This window comes from Struthio camelus, chromosome 5 (genome assembly GCF_040807025.1).
Source record: "Struthio camelus isolate bStrCam1 chromosome 5, bStrCam1.hap1, whole genome shotgun sequence".
Taxonomy (NCBI): domain Eukaryota; kingdom Metazoa; phylum Chordata; class Aves; order Struthioniformes; family Struthionidae; genus Struthio; species Struthio camelus.
Window position 1 is genome coordinate 25,636,949 of NC_090946.1, and position 18,760 is coordinate 25,655,708.

General features: G+C 43.4%; 1 long non-coding RNA gene across 1 annotated transcript in view; it reads left to right on the plus strand.

Moving 5' to 3' along the window:
* Nucleotides 1–14,742, plus strand: part of LOC138067443 (uncharacterized) — a 40,744-nt gene extending 26,002 nt beyond the window's left edge. The window contains exon 4 of the long non-coding RNA XR_011141394.1: nucleotides 12,202–14,742. This is a non-coding gene — a long non-coding RNA (uncharacterized lncRNA). The remainder of the gene's footprint in view (nucleotides 1–12,201) is intronic.
* Nucleotides 14,743–18,760: the final 4,018 nt, after the last annotated feature.

Here is an 18,760-nt window from a genome sequence, read left to right on the forward strand (position 1 = left end):
AAAATTCCAGACAGTGATTGGCTGCTTTCTATGGCGCCTCCTTCTCAGGGCTCCTGTGTCCAAAGAACTAACAAGTGTAGCAAAGCAAAGAGGAAATGCTTCGTTGCATTTTAAGCCAAATCACAAAACTCCAGTAATCCCCTATTAAATATTCATTGCATAAATTACAACCTCACAAGTCATTAAAACTGAAGCATATGGATTTGCTGCATGTGAAAGGATGTCTAAACATATGCAGGTGGATGCTAATACTGGGCAGCCCCAGTACAATGGACTGTTGCCTGAAGAAAGTCAGGTGGTGACAGCTGTTTCAAACAAAGGCATGTGTCTTACAGCATATGTACAGAGCAACTGTAATCACTCTTCCAAAGAACTGTAAGAAAGAGTACATTGATCTTCAACCATAGGTGTCATGAAATGATCACACATTTTTGACTGTTGATTTCTCACATGCTATTTTTTCCAAAAGTCACTGGAAATTTCACACCAGTTTATTCAATTTCACAGCAATAAATAGCATAGGATAAAAAATATCCCTTACCACACACAAGTTTGATATTACTTTCTTAAAGCGTTCTTGAATTAAATTCAAAAGCAATATGTCAGTTTATTGCGATCTTGGGCGCGTCTGACCTGATGTGGGGACAGGTTGTGTGCCACTAGATGGTGCTGTCACCTTGAACTGGAGGAGTTCCGTTAGTCTTATTATTACAATTCCTGTACTTCTCTAAAAAGCAACATAAACCCTCTCAAAAAAGCAAGAATATAACTCACTAGAATACATATGACTGTTTCATATGCTAATTTCAAATAAGTGATGTCCACCCAATTGTATTAGGAAATTAATTTTAATGCTAGGAAAATCAGCACTGAAACCATATGAAGTTGAACCCTAATATAAAGGGGCAAATTCTGTAAACTTGTATAATGAGATTAGTTAAATAATACCTTCATGGTTAAATAATACCAATTCCAAATAGGTAGTATTCCAACATTACAAACTGGGAAAGAAGGCAAAGGGATTATTTGTTTTACTCAAAGCCTTTAAAATTGTTGTGCTCAGAGTTTGTGTGAAGGTTGTTTAACATTTACTCCTTCGAGACCACAGCTATTCGCACTGTGAAGTGCTCTTCATAGAAGCCTCTCTAGGAAGGAAGTATGACTGGACTCTGCTTTGTAGCAGAGAATAAGTGCAGTGTAAGAGCACAGCAAAGACCTTCCAGCTGAGAAGCCTTGTTTTTCACGGGGAAGTAGGAGAGCTAGATACTGTCACAGCAGCTCCTGACATCTAGTTCTTGTAAAACTGTGCAACATGTCCACGTGCCACACTCTTTATGTCTACGACTGGTGCCGGAATTGCTTCTTCATGATTACCACCGTTACTGGCTGCACAAATGAGATCTTTGAGTGTAACAAGCCAATACAGGACCCAGAGTTCATACCTTTGGCATTTTAGCAGTGAAGCTCTATGCTTTTTTCCAAGAAATAATTCCATTGTTGGCTGTGTGGTTTGTGTGGATCTGTATCTGAATGTTTCTGCCCAGTGCTCTCCTTCATAATTGATGCAGATTTTATGGCAGAGGATAGAGGTGATTCATCTGTCTCAGAGATTTCTGACAATGAACATTGTATTTCAGCAGTGACCAAGTCTTTACTAAATGCCTTTTGGTAAACGCTGTACATTCTTATTTTGTGTTCTTTCTTATTTTCAACAAACACTGTTTCTTACTCTTTCTTTCCAGATGGACCACACCTAGCTCTAACCTAGGTGGAGTTTGTGAGTAAGAGGCTTTCTTGGTCCTACCATTCTTTTCCTAATTCTTCTGCTACATGCAGCTGTGACATACAGGAACTTTTTGGTTAAAGAGGAAGCAGAGGAAGTTTTTTAAAGGCCAGCGATGTTTCGCTGTTAAGTCTAAAGTTTAGGTTTTCTCTCAGGGCAGGAGTAGCTTTGCCTACTTTATGTAATAGCATTCATCCTAAGTTCCTTTTTTTCTGTTTTGTTTCTGTTTTCTGTTGCTATACATGTAGTGACACCTATTCAAGGTCTATCTTGTCCCTTTCATTCTAGGCCCTACAGCAATGTATCATTCTTTGTCCCTTCCCTTCTTTTCCTTGAAATGAGGTCTCTATTCATACAAGCTGTTCCAGGTCTAGCTAAAGGGAAGTCACTCGACTGTTTATGATGAGGATCAAGATTTCGGATTTTTTTTTGACAGAGTCAGTGTACTTACGTGTAAAGAGTCAACCATGAACTTTAGGAGTTCATGAAAGTCTGGAGTTAGAGTGATTCATTTTAAAATAAGTAAAAATATTAAAGAGAAAGAAGAGTGAAATTTATATGAGAAATTGTGTTGTTAGTAACAAGTTATAGCCCATCTGAGAGTATAATGGCTGCTAAATTCTCTACACAACTGGAGAGCTTAGAAATTTGCAGATGTAGAACAGAAAATATTCATATTTTCACAGTCATTCCACAGCACAGTCAGTGTGAGAAGACAGACCTGTGCATTCATTTTCAGAAAGCACAAGGTCAGAGCTGTAAATTAGCTGAAGCTGACATTTAGTGTGTCCTTTACCTTTAACATCCAAATGCATTGCACAAAAGCAACTGAGGGTGCAGTTTGTGCTAACCCTGGTTAGAAAAGGAAAGAAAGCTGAAACTTGGAGCCTGCAACATGAGAAATTCTGGCAAATACTATATGAAGCATTGTGTTGTGACAGGAATGACATCAACATCTGCTTTTCTAACCACAGTGTGACACCATTAGTGAATAAAGCTATATAGACAGAACACTCGAGTATGTGTTCACTGTGCTTCTAATACTGGATTTTTTCCTATAAAACCTGATATTAGGAGTGACTTGGCTTCTGTTCTCTAGTATATGCTCCATTAGCCACTTTTAAAAGTGATGGTGCTTGCTCTGAGTTATTGTGCCCGCAATAATTTAAAATACTAAATCATTTAAACATAACTAAAATAGTAAAAGCATTTCCAGCAAAGTCCTAGACAAAGCTATTAATGCGTTAAAAAGCATATGCTTTTTTTGAGATATTTCCTTAATTCAACATACACAAATCTTTTTCATCTTTCAGGATTTAAACACATCAGGAAGTTGGTGTACATCAGATTGTAGATGTCCGTGCTCTGATATTAATATTTGTTCAAGTAGTGACTTTGATGTCAGAGAACCTGTTACACAGAATGTGTTATTTGAAAAGAAAATTGAAATGGAAGGTGCAAATCTACTGAAATACTTCTGCCTCTGGTAGTTTTAAGCAACTTTGTTGTCTAAACAAGCTTCTAGCCTGTTCCTTCTTTTTTTGAAAGAAACTTAGATTTGGTTGGAGACGAGGTGTTAGGAAAGATGCCTTGTTGTCAGATATTTTGGAAGCACATATGGATGGCCAAAGACATGTTATTGCAAGGAGTACGGATTTAATTAACCAAGAATTTTTTTTTGTGAACCTTGGTCAAATTGAAGGATGCAAGCAATCAGATTAGATGATTTTTACCAGTAATGTCTTTAGCATTGCATCAGTCTGTTACAGCATCCTCCATGACAGTAATTCTATCAGTCATCTTTCAGAAATCTTTTCCACAGTTTTCACCACATAAAAGACAAAGATGGCAAATATTACTTACATGACTGAAATGCTCATGCCCCTTGCTCACCATGCAGCTTCCTAGATCCACCTCTAAACAGGCCTCAAAGTATTGTCTCAGGGTGTCCCCTGGCTCCAGGCTCCTGACCTGCAGCTTGTCCAACATTATGGCTTATCTAATGACTGTTTCTGTTTTATTCACCCCAATGTCTTCTCTGTCCTCATCCCTGCTCCTGGCTGGAGCAGAAAATTATATAGGCTTCATGGGGTGAAAAGGTTAAATGTCAGCCACATATTTCTAATCTAGCAAGTAGGCTGTGTGCAGAGGGAACAAGTAGGAAAAGAAGGAGTAGAGGCCAGAGTGAAATGACGCTGGGAGACTGTGTACAGCTGCACTTGCACCCAGTGTCAAGATGGGCAGGTCAGAGCCTGCCTTCGAGCAAAATAGCTTTAACCCATTTCTGCAAATGGGAAAGAGGTCATAGGTCTGAAGCAAGTATAAAGCTCATACATAAAAGCCAGATGGACAAAGGTGAATGAATGACTCAAAGGATTAAACTACAGTAAAGGAGGAATATTTACAGCTCTCTGACTGCCCACACCAGAGCTTAATACATTAATGTGTAAATTTCACACTGAAGTTGCTCACCTAGCTTCTTCTTGCCTTAAGGTGTTCAGCTGTACAAAAATATATACATCCACTAAGGTAAAGGCAGTGGTTTACGCTGTCAGTGGTAATTTCTTACAGTTAACTGCTGTTAGGCTAACAAGTTGATTTAAAGTCAGTGGAAAAGGAGGAGCTGGGGACTGTGAACCATGCTAGGAATTGCATGAACATGCTTGATGATATGCACAGCCATTTTCTGAGTCATCTTTATGAGCAGAAAAAAAGTTTCTTTTCTCCCCACTGAGAATGAGGTTCACAATTTCCTTGAGAAAAATTACATTAGTACTCAGCATTTAGCATGACTCATACAGATATTCAGGTAGCCACCTCGTTTGATTTTGTTTTCTATGATCAGTGCATAGCATCATTCATGGTCGTAAGTATTGAGTTTTGTCATCAGTAACAATCCACAATATACACTTTGCTCTATTTGTGGCAAGAACATTCATAAATATACTTGCAGTAGTCTTCATATAATGGCTCTATCAGGTACACAACTTTTTACATAATAACAAATTGGACAGTAAAATGAATTCAAGAAAACGGACATTCCAGTCATTCTTCTCCTTTCTGGACAAAACCTGCCCAGTACCCTCACTGTTCACTGGGAGAAAGCAAATGCTTTCAAAAAGAATCACTTTTCAGACTGAGACCAAGGAAACAAGAATACACATCTCGTGTGAGAGGACATGCAATGTCAGTTTTGGACATGCAGAACAGAACCAATTCAGATGCTGCACCATCTCTGCAGAAGAGTCCTTAAATTTAAAGGCATACTATGAAAAAAAGCTTGAATGTGCATTCAACATGCGTGAGAAGTTCAGTGTGACAAAGACATTCAGCTAAGTGACTGTGCCTGATAATATGTGATTAAAAAAATTAAGCTTTAACCCTTTCACCATGGATGCCTGCGTTTTGCTGGCAGAGATCCTCTAATTTAATCTGGATGGTGCTGGACTGTGTGCTAACCCAAAATACAGGAGAGATAAGGCAGACTATATCCCCATAATCCCAGTTGTGCATCAGAAGAAATGTAACTCGAAATATCGACCAATATTGCAATGGCAGGTGTATTCTAACACTTGCAGGGGACTAAGAGGTGCAACAGAATGCACAAGAGCACCCAGAGTCGCTCTCTCTGGGAAGATTCAGAAGTATGACGTACAGTTCTTTTTTCCTGCATGAATCTTCTCCCCAAGGCTGTGGGACTTGAAGCAGCAGCCCTTCTACGTACGAAGCTTTTCAGTAGCTGTGTCTACATTTGCTAAGGCCATTAGCTGCACCTAATGGTGTAATATTTTTATCTGAACGTAGAAAAGAGTTGAAAACAATATGGCTCAGAATGAAGAGCAGCAACTGTGGATTCAGAAGGCTGTATTTTATTCTTAACCTTGGCAGGCTGTTTAGCCTTCAGCAAGTAAATTCATTTTTCTATGCCTCAGTTTCCCTATCGGTAAAACTGAAATAGCAACCTCACCTCTTTATATCCAAGTTAAAAAATATGCTATAGCAACCGTAAATATTTGCAGGCAGGTACATCCTCACCTTTAGAAGAAAGTGCACTCTCCTCATCATGTCATCTTGTCTCAAGCTTGTAGAGTGCAGCCCATCACTACAGCAACTGGATCAGGTCTGCTTTTCTGACAGTGATGCAGAATCGTCTGAGACAGAACCGTAAAAACACCACAGGAGCCTGGGATTTTTATGAACCCCAAATGATTATCCCTTACCTAGAATATGGAGTCTCACTGGAACTACAGTCACTGCATACTATTCACTTTCATGCAGAATGGATGAGTTAATAGAGTACGCTGTAAGCCCTGTTTATGTGTCATTCTTTTAGTAACACCAGTTTCCCGAGGTTCATTTTTGCTTAGTGCCTGGGAGAAAGACTTCATCCTTTTTATTTAGACATCCACAATGAAATCAGTGTTTGTTTTGTGTGCAAACCAACACACTCTAAAAAGAATCTCATTTTATTTCTTACGTGTACTATTTTATGAGTAGAGATGACAAATGTGATTATGTACACACACACACGCGCGCGCGCGCACACACACAAATACATCTGTGACTGTGGCCCTATTTGCATTACCAAGTAGTGTGGCACAGTAGGAATGGATCGGTACAGTAAAGCAGTTGATTCTGTGGGCTTGATTTCACTCTATTTGTGTGTCAGGGGCGTTACTTCAGACTAACACTAGTCTGAATGCCATTAGTTGTTGGGGCACATTAGGAGGGCTCCCAGAGTAAATTTCAAGTTTCAAGTTGCTTCACTGTATGAACCAAAGCATGGTAAATGGAGAAGATCGGGAGATTTGCTTCAGAAGTGCATGCCTAAACTGAATTGAAATGCTAATGTAGATGCACCCTAAAACTCTGCTTCTCACAGAACACCTGAAGGCTGAGATGAGGAAGAATTATTTTGCTCTACATTCTCCAGAAGAGCACATGCTATCATCCTTTAAGTTATGAAATTATGCCCCCGACTCCTAGTAAGAAAATAGGTCTCCAGGTATCAAAATTGTCAACCAAACATAATTGCTGAGTTCTAGCATATCTTACTCAGCTGGGTTCCAAATATGCAATTAGCTTTCTGTGTGGTCTTTAGTTTCAACTCTGGAACATGGCTTTGGATATGGCATATCGGATCCTTTCTGAATCAGTGTTGATAATCCTCATTTTTTCCTGCTGGCAGGAGGAGTACACTTACTCTTATTTACTTACATTTTAAGCCTGCCATGAAAAACAAGAATCTGATTCCTCCCTAGCTTAATCTCTTCTTTCATCACAAAAGTATTCAAACAAACAGCTTTAGAAAAGAGAAAACATTCTGTGAACCAAAAACCTGCTTCCCTATCCTCATGCTACAACTTGAATACCTAGGAAAATAACGAGTAGCAGAAACCTTCTAGGCTCCCTTATTGTTTAGAGCTTCCTTTGTCAAGTACCCTCCCCAGGATACTTTGTGCCAAAGTTGCATGCATATACCTTCCTCTTGTACCTGGCAACACAGAGAATTTCTCCATGAGGGCTGAAGTTTTCTTTCTTTCCTCCAAGAACAGCTTTACATTCTGTATACCTCCATCAAGTGTGGACTATGCCAGTTCCATCACCTAACCGTGAGCAAGAATATACTTGAAGAATGTACTTACCCATGCCATTTTTCTAACTTTCCTTAATGAAAAGCTCTATAGATTTTTCAAGAAAACGGAGCTAAATTTTGTTGGTGATAATTACTAGAGAAGTCTTTTCCTTCTAGAGAAGGAAAGCCACAGCAGAGTGACGTGTCTTTTTCAAGGGGCCTGTGTGTTTTATGAGAAATTATTGATGTCATGCAAGTTTATTTCTTTAATATTTACCAAAAGTGTGGCAGGTAACATCTTTCTGAGAGATCTGTCCCACTTAAAGAACAACATCTTCTATTTCAAGGGCTGAATTCTTTATTTACATGAACAGCCATCTGAAGCATTTTAACAGTACTCATTTATCTCTAATCATTTTCAAAACACAGCGTTTTCTGCTATCAGGTTCATTTCACACAAGTGAGCCATCATTCTGAAAGTTTTAAGAGGACCCATCAGATTAAATGTGATCCTAATGTCAGTTTTCTAGATACAAGTTTTAACAAATGGGAAGATCAGTGTAAATGTTTAATTAACGTGTTTCAGTGGGAACAAATGAACATCTTTCAAGCAAGAAAATAAACTCTTCAGCATTCTGCTGAACTGTAATTGCATCCACGTACAAGTCTTCCACTACTGTATAGACAGTGGAAAAAGCCTAACTGGGAATAGAAAAGACATACTCTGAATCCCAGAAGCACCTTGTTGCCTGTCACCAGGAAGCCACAATTGAAAAAGGTTCAGGAGCTGCAAATGAAGTGGCTTTATAAACAACAAAGTATTCAAGGATAGAAAGCTCCAGGGTGCGATAAATGTGTCTGAAGAACTAGAGGAGTTTGTCTGGAATAATCAGCCTGCAGCACTTATTAAAAGAAGGTGTGCAAGAAATTATGAAGTTCAGACAGAAATATTCAACTCCTAAATAATTAAAGATCCTGGAGAAACTAAAGACAGCAGGTCAGGGAAGGACAGAGGACACAGGCGTGTACAGAAAGATTCCTCCAGAAGCTGGAGTAAGTGAAGTTGTGTAGGTTGGCAATTTGTATAATCTGGTCAATTTTTCAAAGCAAGGCTGATCCCCTACTACAGGATGGGGCTGAACAAATAACATCCAGTAGCCCTGACTACAGTCAGAGCTGCAGTATACATAGCTATCTGTTAATACACTGAAGACTAACAAAAGGGGTTATTGCAATCTTTGTGAAATGAATGCCTTGCTATAGGGGAAATCTTTGCAGAAACTGAAAACAAATACATTCGATGAATCACACAGAATCAGAGAATCGTTTAGGTTGGAAGGGACCTCTGGAGATCATCTAGTGCAACCTCCCTGCTCAAGCAGGGTCTTCTAGAGCATATTTCCCAGGATCGCGTCCAGGCGGGTTGTGAATATCTCCAGCGAAGGAGACTCCACTACCTCTCTGGGCAACCTGTTCCAATGCTCTGTCACCCTCACAGTGAAGAAGTTTTTTCTCAGGTTCAGATGGAACTTCCTGTGGTTCAGTTTGTGCCCGTTGCCTCTTGTCCTGTCGCTGGGCACCACGGAGAAGAGACTGGCCTCATCCTCTTGACACCCCCCCCTTCAGATACTTGTACACGTTGATGAGATCGCCTCTCAGTCTTCTCTTCTCCAGGCTGATCAGGTCCAGCTCTTGCAGTCTTTCTTCATAGGAGAGGTGCTCCAGCCCTCTAATCATGTTTGTAGCCCTCCGCTGGACTCTCTCCAGCAGTGCCATGTCTCTCTTGTACTGGGGAGCCCAGAATTGGACACAGTACTCCAGGTGAGGCCTCTCCAGGGCTGAGGAGAGGGGCAGGATCACCTCCCTCGACCTGCTGGCAACACTCTGCCTAATGCAATGCACCCCAGGAGACCATTGGCCCTCCTGACCACAAGGGCACCTTGCTGGCTCACGCTTAACTTGTTGTCCAGCAGGACTCCCAGGTCCTTCTCTGCAGAGCTACTTTCCAGCAGGTCAACCCCCAGCCTGTACTGGTGCATGGGGTTATTCCTGCCTAGGTGCAGGACCTTGCACTTGCCTTTGTGGAACTTCAGGAGGTTCCTCTCCGCCCACCTCTCCAGCCTGTCCAGGTCCCCCTGAATGGCAGCACAGCCTTCTGGTGTGTCAGCCACTCCTCCCAGTTTAGTATCATCAGCAAACTTGCTGAGGGTGCACTCTGTCCCTTCCTCCAGGTCGTTGATGGATACGTTGAACAAGACTGGACCCAGGACTGACCCCTGCGGGACACCGCTAGCCACAGGCCTCCAACTTGACTCTGTGCCACTGATCACCACAACCCTCTGAGCTCGGCCATCCAGCCAGTTCTCAATCCACCTCACCGTCCACTCGTCTAGCCCACACTTCCTGAGCTTACCTAGGAGGATGTGATGGGAGACAGTGTCCAAAGCCTTGCTCAAGTCCAGGGAGACAACATCCACTGCTCTCCCCTCCTCTACCCAGCCAGTCATTCCACCATAGAAGGCTATCAGACTGGTCAAGCACGATTTCCCTTTGGTGAATCCATGCTGACTGCTCCTGATCACCTTCTTTCCCTCCACATGCTTAGCGAGGACCTCTAGGAAGAGCTGTTCCATCACCTTTCCAGGGATGGAGGTGAGGCTGACAGGCCTGTAGTTTCCTGGCTCCTCCTTCTTGCCCCTTTTGAAGACTGGCGTGACATTGGCTTTCTTCCAGTCCTCAGGCACCTCTCCTGATCTCCAGGACCTTTCCAAGATGATGGAGAGTGGCCTGGCGATAACATCCGCCAGCTCCCTCAGCACTCGTGGGTGCATCCCATCAGGGCCCATGGATTTATGGATGTCGAGTTTGGACAAAAGATCTCTAACCCGATCCTCCTCCACCAAGGGAGAGTCTCCCTTTCTCCAGCCTTCCTCTCTTGTCTCCAAGGTCTGGAATTCCTGAGGACTGGCCTTAGCAGTGAAGACGGAAGCAAAGGCAGCATTCAATAACTCTGCCTTCTCTGTATCCTTTGTCACCAGGGCACCCGCCCCATTCAGCGGCGGGCCCACGTTTTCCCTAGTCTTCCTTTTGCTATTGATCTATTTGAAGAAGCCCTTCTTGTTGTCCTTGACATCCCTTGCCAGATTTAATTCCAAATGGGCCTTAGCCTTCCTTGTCGCATCCCTGCACGCTCTGACAACGTCCCTGTATTCCTCCCAAGTGGCCTGTCCCCTTTTCCACATTCTGTAGACTTCCTTCTTCTGTTGGGAGTTTTGCCAGGAGTTCCTTGCTCATCCATGCAGGTCTCCTGCCTGATTTCTTACTCAGAGGGATGCACCCATCTTGAGCCTGGAGGAAGTGATGCTTGAATATTAACCAGCTCTCTTGGACCCCTCTTCCTTCTAGGGCCCTACCCCATGAGATTCCCCTATGTAGGTCCCTGAAGAGGCCAGAGTTAGCTCTCCTGAAGTCCAGCATTGCAATCCTACTCATTGCCCTGCTCCCTCCTCGGAGGATCCTGAACTCCACCATCTCATGGTCACTGCAGCCAAGGCTGCCCCCAACCTTCACCTCTCCAACTAGACCTTCTTTGTTCGTTAGTACAAGGTCTAGCATTGCACCTCTCCTCGTTGGCATCTCCACCACCTGGGTCAAGAAATCATCATCAATCCTCTGCAGGAACCTCTTTGACTGTTTGCGCCTAGCTGTGCTGTCTTCCCCACAGATGTCAGGGTGGTTGAAGTCTCCCATGAGAACCAGGGCCTGTGAACATGAGGCTACTTCCAGCTGTCTGTAGAAGGCCTCATCAACGACTTCCTCCTGGTCAGGTGGCCTGTAGTAAACCCCCAAAGTGTCACCCATGTTAGCCTGCCCTTTAATCCTTACCCATAGGCTCTCAACTTGCTCTTCATCCACCCCTAGGCAGGGCTCTGTACATTCCAGTTGCTCCCTCACATAAAGGGCAACTCCACCACCTCACCTTCCTGGCCTGTCTTTCCTAAAAAGCACATAGCCATCCATGACAGCATTCCAGTCATGTGAACTATCCCACCATGTCTCTGTCACTGCAATGAGATCATGGCCCTGCGACCACACACAGATCTCTAATTCTTCTTGTTTATTCCCCATGCTGCGTGCATTGGCATACAGGCATTTCAGAGAGCCAGTCAAGCATGCAAGCTTCCCAGGAGAGGTGCAAGAGGATCCTCCACAGCCATGTTGCATGCTGTCTCCCCTGGCTGTATGCACCCGCTGGAGGCATCCCGACCTGAGCGGTGTTTTACTGACTACCCTGCCACTATACCACTCCCCTTCCCCCATCTTGCCTAGTTTAAAGCCCTCCTTACCAGGCTGGTCAATCTGTTGGCAAAGACACACGTGCACCCGCTTGGTAAGGTGGATCCCATCGCTCCCCATCAGCTGTCGATCTTCAAACAGGGTCCCATGGTCATAGAAACCAAAGCCCTGTTGCCAACACCAGCGGCGCAGCCAGCTGTTAACTTGGAAAACTCATCTACTCCTCCTCCTGTCCTTTCCCCTCACAGGCAAGATTGAGGAGAAAACAACCTGGGCTCCCAGACCCTTAACCACCATTCCCAGAGCTCTGAAGTCCCATTTGATGGTTTCCAATTTGCCTTTCGTGTCATTCACACCCATACAGAAGATCAGCAGAGGGTAGTAGTCTGATGCATAGACAAGCCCTGGCAGTCTTTCCATGACATCTCTTATTTGAGCCCCTGGCAGGCAGCAAACCTCTCTGGACAAGAGGTCAGGTCAGCAGATAGGTGCCTCTGTCCCCCGCAGCAGGGAGTCACCCACAACAATCACTCACTGCTTCTTCCAGGTGTTCCTGCACAGCAGAGGGTCTGACAGGCCATTTGCCTCCCTGGGAGCCATGCCCAGCTCCTCCTCAGCTTGGAGGGCACTAAACTTGTTCTTCAGGGGTAAGTCTTCAGGAGGAGCAAGAGCCTTTCTCCTTCTATAAGAGGTCACCAGGTTCCAGCCCTCTTCAACAGCATTATGATGCACCTTTACACACAGTACAGAGCCCTCCAACAACTCCACTGCAGTGAGGGGTGGGGACTCCTGGAGCTGCACAGTCTCCAAGAATACCCTGTCAATCTTCTGCTCATCCTCTCAGATGCTACACAGTCTACTAACTTCCTCCCATAACTCCTTTATCTGGTGATGCAACTGGTCAACCACAGCACACCTCACACAGGAGAGCTGACTGTCAGCCCAGGCCTCATGGAGAGGCCCCAGGCACTCCCTGCAGCCTGACACCTGTAGAGCTGCATCTGCTGTCAGAGGACCTGTCTGGGTTGAAGCCTCAGACACAGCTGATGCAGCACCTCCAGCAGCCACTGGGGAACATGCTCTGCAGCATATCATGACCATGCCTGGGGAAGAACATACCACTGTGAAAAATGGAGAGGTGCCTCTTTGCCTTCTGGTGCCCTTCTGCACAAACTGCTGCATCTGCTCACTGCCTTTGTTGGCTGTGCTCTAGGCCTGGCTCTTATACAGGCCTCTGCCTAGCAGTGAGTCACAGGTTGCTTGACCCACCCAATCAGGAGCCACCTGAAACAAAAGCCCCAACTCCCTCTGACCAGGGCAGCCCAGAGAGCTCATTAGCAGCAGCCCCACCTAGCTAGAACTTCCCAGGAGAAGTTAAGTCAAGGCCCCCTGTCGTAGTCCTTGCCTAGCTCTCCCTTCCTGCTAGCAGCAAGCACTGTCTAGTTCCTCGGGGCTTCCCAGAAAGCCTCCACAACTTCCAACAAGGCCCACAAAAGGCCCAGGCAGAGCCCAGACACTGCTGTGCAAACTGCTGCATCTGTTCGCTGCCTCTGTTGGCTGCACTCATTATTTTTTATAAATATCCATTGTGCGATCCAAAGTATAAAACAAATTTTCATTGGAAATCATGTCAGAAAATCTCCTCAGTTTGAAAAAATGGATTATAACTAGTCCTCCAAGACATCTTGCCTATTCTAGGTATAGTGATGAGCCCTGTCAGTTTGATATTAATTATATTTGTGTTGAATGTTTTCTCTCTTCTTCTAATTGAAAGTTGCTGATGTCCGCTGTGTACCCCCAAAGTGTAGTTATCATTCTTGGTCTTCAAGAATGCTGGCTTTGTTCTTTCAAAGTTATTGAGGCAACATATCCCTCAAACACAGCAGCTGTTGAAAGGTTAGCAACCCTCTGATACTGCCACTAGGTAATCCTGATAACCGGGACACATGTGGCTTTCTCTTGACACAGATTCACAAGGAGTATCATTTCCTCAAGGCCCCAGGTTGCACCTCTCTGAATCTTCTGGGGAGTGGAAGGGTAGTGGTTGACATGGCAGAAGTAGGCGGTAGAGAAAAAAATAAAAAAGGTAATAAAAGAAGGAAAGGCATCAGCAAAGGGGGGAAGGGCAACAGAAGGTACGGCAAGCAGAAGAAGGGAAAGTATTTCAAACATGAAGCATGGATGGATGAGGAAGGAGCAAGAGGGAGAGGGGGAAAAGAGCCGAAGACTGACCATCAACAGCAAATGCAGATGTTGACAAGAAACAAATCTTTTTGTGTCAAGGGAAATAACATAAGAGTGCCATGGGAGCTCTCAGAGCCTTGAGAGCTTTCTGCTAGGGCAGACATGTTAGCTACATGCTGGACGACCTCATGGTGGTGTAGCCATATGAGGTTCAAAACCTAATGACCCTAAATGGAGTGCAAAGAGAATTTTTAATCTCCAAGAGAAACCTGCAACACACCTAAAACACTTTGAAAACCAAATCAAAAGAGTAAATGGAAATAGCACACACTAAATGGAAATAATCAGGACTTCAGCTTCAAAATAGCATTCTTACTCCAAACCAAATTGCTAAGGTAGCCACAGGCATAGAACGCCAATGCCCCTCATCACAAGAGAATTCTTGTATTAGAAAAAAATTGTGTGTGAAATCATTGAATATAAGTGAAAGTTATATGGATTTGTTTGTTTTTGATGAAGATGGCCATGACTGTGTTACAATGTGCGTTCATGAATTAGCTTGTGCCTATTTTGTGCCAGTGTTAACCAAGCCCATTTCCTGCCTTTCACACTGTATTTGTCTATCAATATTTCGAAAAAGCCACTGTTTTTATGTACATATGTATACATAAGTTTTGCAAACATGTATCTGCATTTGTATGTCAGTGTTTCATCAACAGCACAAGGCCAAACAGTAAGGGTGCCTAATAGGAGATCACATCAAAGATGTGCTCAGCCATGCTGAGGAAATAGAGGTGACAAAGTTATAAAGCTAAGTCTCAAAGTTCAACAATTAAGTTGTCACATTTGTTTAACTCTGTTCCTACTCTGACGAACAGACTGGAAAACTCTGTAAATATGGGCTATTCACAAATAAAATGTTGAAAAAGATGAATTTATTTGTATTATTTGCAAAGTTAAAAAATGAACATGGTATATTTATAAAATTCATCCAGCAATTCAAGATTTTATCACAGTGTGTTCCACAGGCAAATTTTAATTTGACTTACGCTGTTTTCAGCATGTGCTTTTTTTTTTTCTTTTACTTCCAGTAACCTCTGGAAAGATCTTTAAAACATGGAATGATATTTTTAGACAAGCTTGAATGTAAGTGGAATTATAAACCATAGTTCAATCAACAGATTCGTATTAGAATTTGGAAGTTTAAACTAGACACTTATTTAAGAAAAAAAAAAACAGTTGAATGCAATTTTTAAAAACTATATTTAAAAATCTATATTCCTTCTTCTAAAAATCTGCAATTAAAATCCATGTTCTTAAAATATAGATTATTTTTGCCACTATGCACACAACATTACAATATTTATCAACAAATAAAGCAGGTAATAGTTTTGAAATAATTATTTGCCTGGTGCTCTACTAGTAGTTCCTATGCCATTAGTTCTTATGCCATTTTACCTCTGGTGGAACACTTGAATATAAGACAGCTTGAAGATTCTGCCTAATTATGTAAGAAACTAATTTATTGACCAAAAATTACTTCCACATTGAACTCTTAGCAAAGTTAATCATCTGTTCATCTAATCAGCTATTTCAGAGGCTGTCTCCAAAATGCTTTGGATGCCAAGGCTGAAACTTCTGTTACACAAATGCTGTGAATGACTGTGACCTGCTCTATATTTTGTGATGTCTCTGAATCCTTTTCTGGAAGAAGTGATCATACTTTCACTGTCAAAAGTGTCACCAAGAGATACACACCTCACTAAGCAATTCCAGATGGATTTCAAGCTTATCATGTACCCTTGCGCCACAACCTTAATTACATCCAGGGAGCAAGTGTAACTACTTTCATCTTCATGCAGGAGATGAACATGATCATGGAAAACAGCATGATCAGCCTACAGCACTGATGGATGCCTGGTCAGCTCATGGCAAAAGGTTGCCCCATTCCTGGGCTTTCCTCTTCGTCTTCTGAGATTTTTAACATATTTAATAAATTTTTGTCCTGTAACTTGGTCTGATGAACTCTCAGCTGCCCAGCTGATTTGAAAAAGTCGTTTCAACTATTTCCACCACTTCTGTAGTGTTCTGTCTTCTTGGCAGATCTTTGCCAGAGCATAACAGTGTTCCTCTGACCAAAACACGTCTTTGACTTGACAAAACAGGATAAACACACAGTCTGGTGCCTGTATGATCTATACCAGGCGACTCATTTTGCAGAATGAGTGGCTGAACACCAGTGTTGTGACGTGACACTGTATTTTCAGGCCACAGAGGAGGAGAGAGGTGTACAGAAAAGCCACCAGGCATGGAGATGAAGAACCATACCATTACCTATGGATACCATTACCTACGGAAGATTTCCTCTATTTTCAGTGTGAATCTTTGAACGAAATGAGGAAAAATATAAGCTTTATCTCACATCTGCACCGCCAGTATACATGTGCTGTAGCCATGCCTCTTAGCAAAGATTCTTTACTCTTTACCAAAGTTTTCAGGATGGCATAACATGTAAAGGACCAGACAAACCAAAAGATCGGCCTCAGACTCATGGCAAATTACAGATTCAACAAATGAATGAGAGCAAGAATCCTGCTGCAGATAACAGGCTGTCACACACATTAAAGCATAAACAAATGCAAATCCTACCTTAGGAAACTATGTCATGATGAAACAAATGTTATGTTGAAAAGTAACTGCTATTGCTATTGTGAAATGCTTAATCAACCATCATTCCTGGCCAGGCCCTAGAAATTATCCCTAAATGATACTGCAGCAACTACAGCAGCAGGAATAAGAAAAGGATCAGTATCAGAGTGGGATCCACATCTCTGAGAGCAAGTTTGCAAGTTTGCTGATGACACAAAACTGGGAGGAGTGGCTGACACACCAGAAGGCTGTGCTGCCATTCAGAGGGACCTGGACAGGCTGCAAAGCTGGGCGGAGGGGAACCTCCTGAAGTTCCACAAAGGCAAGTGCAGGGTCCTGCACCTAGGCAGGAATAACCCCATGCACCAGTACAGGCTGGGGGTTGACCTGCTGGAAAGTAGCTCTGCCAAGAGGGACCTGGGAGTCCTGCTGGACAACAAGTTAAGCGTGAGCCAGCAAGGTGCCCTTGTGGTCAGGAGGGCCAATGGTCTCCTGGGGTGCATTGCATTAGGCAGAGTGTTGCCAGCAGGTCGAGGGAGGTGATCCTGCCCCTCTCCTCAGCCCTGGAGAGGCCTCACCTGGAGTACTGTGTCCAGTTCTGGGCTCCCCAGTACAAGAGAGACATGGCACTGCTGGAGAGAGTCCAGCGGAGGGCTACAAACATGATTAGAGGGCTGGAGCACCTCTCCTATGAAGAAAGACTGCAAGAGCTGGACCTGATCAGCCTGGAGAAGAGAAGACTGAGAGGCGATCTCATCAACGTGTACAAGTATCTGAAGGGGGGGGTGTCAAGAGGATGAGGCCAGTCTCTTCTCCGTGGTGCCCAGCGACAGGACAAGAGGCAACGGGCACAAACTGAACCACAGGAAGTTCCATCTGAACCTGAGAAAAAACTTCTTCACTGTGAGGGTGACAGAGCATTGGAACAGGTTGCCCAGAGAGGTAGTGGAGTCTCCTTCGCTGGAGATATTCACAACCCGCCTGGACGCGATCCTGGGAAATATGCTCTAGAAGACCCTGCTTGAGCAGGGAGGTTGGACTAGGTGATCTCCAGAGGTCCCTTCCAACCTAAACCATTCTGTGATTCTGTGATTCTGTGATTCTGTGATTCTGTGATTCTGTGATCTGTTTCAAGGCTACATCAGGTTCTTCTGGTCACAACCCCGCCTCCTTCTATTAGTCTAATTTATACTAATCTCATTTCTGTTGTTTCTATAAACTCCCCTGCATAAGAAAGGAGCTGTAGTTGTTTTGGAATTAATCTATGTTAACCTTATACACACTATAGGCATAGAACTTGGGTGCTTCATTTTGTTTTTTGCCTTAGTGTGAAGGTGGTGAGTTCTGTTATGTGCCTGTCAACAAAGAATGATGTACAAGTACAGCACTGCAGTGCTCCATAATTTCCAAACACTAAATTACAATGCAGGTAAATGCACACAGCAGAAATTTACGGCACAATACACTACAGAGGTCTTGAAATTGATCCCCACTCCAAGTATTACAAAACAGGAAAGTTCAGAACAAAGGTTACATTGAAAAGAAAATCAAACTATGACAGCATAGAGCACAGCAGCTCTTGCACTCAGTGGTGATATAAGGCAGAAATAATGGGAGTGGCAGGTAAAGATATTTCAGGATTTATGATCTCAGATTAAATTTCATGTAGCAACATGAAATGCCTCTGCTTGTCTGTTATAGCACTGTGGGGAAAGATAAGGACATACACAGTTCTCAAAGCATAGCAACAGCATTCACCCCGCTGGCTTTTTTACCAGGATCAGATGCTTGACAGTGAGGCTGGTTAGGAGACTAGTAGCCAGTCATGCTGATAGCTACAGGCAGAGTAGTACCTACTTCTTCTCCTTAGCGAAGTCATTAGACGGAACTGTGCCTCCAGTTGAAGGTGCAGGCGACCCTGTGCTCTGCCTGCACTCCCTCTTACAGGCCATTTTTCATCCTGAGATCCTAGCCAGTCAGCCAGGGTTGCCTGCTCAGAGCCTGAACAACTTATTTTTAGCCCTACTCTAACACAAAGCGCTTTGAGTTAGTTACTCAAAGGGACAGCTCAGAGCTACTCTTTTTCCCAGCCATTAGAGTATTTCTTCATGAGCCTTCTTTGCTTCCCTCCAGGTAAAGGTGCTCATTGTTTTTATATGTTACGTTCTGGCAGGCCAATCCTGCTCATGATTTATATCTGGAGCCATATCCTAATTCTTCATTCTTGAAGAGCAAGTTGAGAGCCTATGGGTAAGGATTAAAGGGCAGGCTAA